The following is a 4,095-nucleotide window of genomic DNA, read 5'->3' as shown; positions in this document are numbered from 1 at the left end:
AAGAAAAACATCTCCACCAGATTTATGAACGCCTGAAAATGCTCCTTATAGGCTAAGGGCACGCAACCATAGCGACGTGTGCAGTCGGAATCGACCAAATCCAAAACTTTTCTTATTATATTTTTCTTAGTGTTTTTGAGCCATCAACATAATTTTTTCGTTCAGTTCTAGTTTCAGTTTAACATTTACCCTGGCAGTAAACCGACAACCCTTTCAAGGGGACTGCTCCTGAGCGAAACTGCAGTAGGCCATTAAGATGCAGAGCGAAGGCTCAGCAGACCCTGATTCACCAGGATGTACTAGCAGAGGAACTCGGAGAATATTTTCATGCATGTACAAACTCTCCTCTCTCCGATCCATCCATCTTCTGAGGGATGCCAAACTGATTTATGCTAAACTCCTGCCGCCATTAGAGCCCGACTGACAATGATGTATTTAAAAGCCACAAACGCAGATCGAGATCCAAGGCCGAAACACATGACGAGATGCAGGTTCAGACAGAGTGAGCAGGAGCAGGAGCCAGAGCTGTGCGAGCCAAATAAGACTTGTCCATGAGTGTAAGACACTGATAAGAGCGCATGAGATTACCAAGCCTCTGTCCTTCATCCGCACGCCCATGATCTGACACGCCGAGGCTGTGGGCATGTATGTCAGTATGCACACATGCTGGCTAGGCAATCAATTCTAGCCGGAATCCAATTACTTTCTATTGAGTTACAGCTTCGGTCATGAGCGATAAAAAGGCAATAATCGTCTGTGACGTTCCCATTTAAGGTCACTGGCCTTTTCATTGAACCATATGTAATCCAAAATGGCTCACATCTGAAAAATAGAACATCAATCGGTGTGTATTAAATTTCCCTCCTTGTTTTGGAAAGACTTTGATTTTGGCTAAACCAATCTTTTCCTTCACTCACCCTCCCGTGTTTCACTGCTGTGGCAGGCCAAACTGGAACAATTCCGTCACACCTGTGACAGAGGAGGGGCGGAGGCAAGCCGGAGGATGCTTTGTACTTTTTTTTATTCCCCTGAAAACCTGTTACAGTACTCTCCCTCTAGTGTCCCACATCTGTGATGGGTGTGAAGCCGTCCAAGAGAGAGTCTGTATCATCTCACACCTCTGCGTTTTGTCTGATGGCTGACAGAATGATAGAGTACATCGAGTTGAGTCTGGTGTCTGCCTCATGTACCAACTGCTTGGCATGATTATTGGAGATGGGAATTCTAGAATTCTAGAAACATCCGAAGATCAAAGAGGTATGGTGCCGTGTAGGTGGAATATCTAGTCTTTCAGAGAAAGATGGCATAAATTAACATTTTACGTACACAGATCAATTTGGGGGGGGGGGTGGGGGGGGGGGGGGGTGGTGGTCCCACTGCTCTCCCTCTCATCCCTCTTTCTTCTCCACCCCTTTTCACTCTTCCCATCGCCATAGAAATCTGCTCGTCAGCGTTTCTATAACCTTCTCCTGGGATACCCACCGCAGCAAAGGTTGTAACTGTTCACCTGTTTGTCAGGGTTCAGATGGGAGCTTCACAGATGGTAAGAGAACTGTATGACTAGGAAAGCAGGGAATTATGGGAATGCCCTGTGGAAAGATGTGAGATAAGAGATGAGAATGAAATCTAACAGGGACATGCTCTTGCACTAAAGATATCCGCTTCAAAAACCCTTCTGTTTCTCTGGGACCTGTGCAGAAATAGAGATGCATAACTCTCCTGTCTGCTCAGAATCTATGGAGTCATAAAAGTGATTGAATGGAAGTATAAGGGTAAATCCAGCAAGCCCGGGAGAGCATAAGGCAGATCCTCCAGGATCAATGGCAGATCTCTCCAGAGGAGAAGGAGCTCCTAACCAGTCTTCCCTGGCTCCAATGAAGCTGTGATATTTTCTTTATTATCAACGGCCCTTTCCACTATAGTGTCATATTGCTATCGTCAACCACTCAGTTAGTAGTATGTCACCGGTTTACATTAAAGAGACTGATCCTGAGATGGTGATACAGGGTTCCCCCGCTTCCCTCGGACTCATATCAGAGGAAAACATAAAGGAGCTTTACACAGATAATTACGACTCTGTGGGTTCACTATTCATCTGGAACTCGTCAGTGTAATTATGAAGGAATAACCTGGCCGCTCTGCTCCAGAGTTTAGAGACTGATGGGATTAAAGAATTCTCTTCTAATTAAAAATGAGCCCAGGATCAATACGGCTAATCAAACAACATGTTAGAACAGCGTGGGCTCACTTAAAGAGCTAGGAAAAGCTGACACACCGGAAAACGCTGAGAGGGTGCGGAAGTTCATGTGTTGATTCATTCGGGGTACTATGGTTGTCTACAGGTTTTATAGGAGAACTTAACCTAAACCTATTAGTGTTCTTCAGTGTGGTTAAATTCACATTCCTCCGTGGGGTGACGTGGGGAAATTACAGTGAAGGCCGTGGCTATGCGTCTCTCGCCGCCTGCTGCGTTCAGAGATCAGTGGCACCCTGTCGGAACAAAGAGCTTGATGCTTTCGCGGCGAGATTTGAGGCAAGCCGTCGCTGTCGTGTGTGAGATGAGAAAGCAGGGGGGAGAGAGAGGTTTATCTCCCACTGACTTCCTGACACTCGCCAGGACAGCGCTTTTATTAAAGATGACGAGATAGATGGAGGGGAAAATAAACCAGACACTTGCTTTCTCTCAATAGCCAAAACAAGCTTTCTTAGAAAGATGTGTGTTGCCTGATAGCAGTCCTGTATGTTGATTATGAAATGTTTGTGGTATTGTAGTTTTTCAGTGATACTAATGCGTCACCCAACATATTTTCATTGCAATTCACTAAGAAAAGTGTTTTAGACAGGGAAAGGACAAACTCTAGCTAGCAACAAACACTTGGCTAAATCCAGACAGACGTCTTTTACTCTGGAAAAAAAATTCAGTGTTTAATGTGCTCTGTTCTAAACATTTATGTGACACTAATCTAGTTGTGGCATTGATGCTAACCTCTTCACCTTAACATCACCATAGCCTCATTTGACTACAAACGGCAGCTTATAACCGATTGTAATGACTATTCATTGTGACATTCTTGTGAAGACAAACCTGCCCCCCCCCCACCCCCTCCAAAGACAAGGCCTTCTTCCCACCACAGACTGACTGAAGCCTTACCTGGTCCCCCCCCTTTCTTCAAAATGGCAAGAGGAGTCCCATTGCTTTCACTCTCTGAACTTCAGTTGTTTGGCAAAGCACAGAAGATCAGACAAGACTTACAAAACAAATCTTTATTTAATGAAATGAATCTTTTTTTTCTTCTTTCGATCAGTATGAAATATAATGTACAAATATTTTACATCAGTCTTTTTCTTTGAAAAATAAAAACAACAGCACAAAACTAAAATGAAAGGAAAAGGAACATCAATACACTGATCAATAAACTGATCAATCAACCGATGAACACAATGTAGAACTTTCACTACTGATTAATGTCCACTTGCCAGACGTCAGTTACAGAGGAAAGGGAAGGGACAGGGCCTGGGCGCCAATCCCGCTACACAGTGGTTAAGCCAACCAATCAGCATCTCAGCCTGGTCGGCCAGCCATGACCTTTAAACCCTGTGCTCTCACCTAGCACTGTCATCTGTGGTCTAGACAAGTTGACAATGTGCTCTTCTTTACTGGGGAAGTAAAACCGGGGATGCCTCTGTCACTACCTCTATGACTATGTGGGAAGGGTGGTTAAGGCCCATACTGATTTAAGCTGATTACTGATATACTGATTTAACCCCTACATAGTGAATCTGTCACACAAATCATTTGTAATGGTTTCTATTTGGTCTATTTCTCCATGACTGTCCTGTAAATTGTGGGGGATTGTGGGGGATGTAGTATTTTAGCTCGATTTTTTGACGGATACAAAGAGAGGACCAAAATGTAAATTTAGTTTGACGTGTAAAAAAATATGGTCAAATGCAAATTTTGACAAAATATAAACGTTCACACACTGGTGAATTGTGGATAACCCACATATGAAGATACTCTTGACATCCTTTTGCCCAAAATCTCGACTCTCCAACTGCCTCTCCACAGCAAAGAGGATTCAAATTTGTTTCCTT

The sequence above is a fragment of the Sprattus sprattus genome, assembly GCF_963457725.1.
Source record: "Sprattus sprattus genome assembly, chromosome: 4".
NCBI lineage: Eukaryota > Metazoa > Chordata > Actinopteri > Clupeiformes > Clupeidae > Sprattus > Sprattus sprattus.
This window is presented reverse-complemented; position numbering follows the sequence as displayed.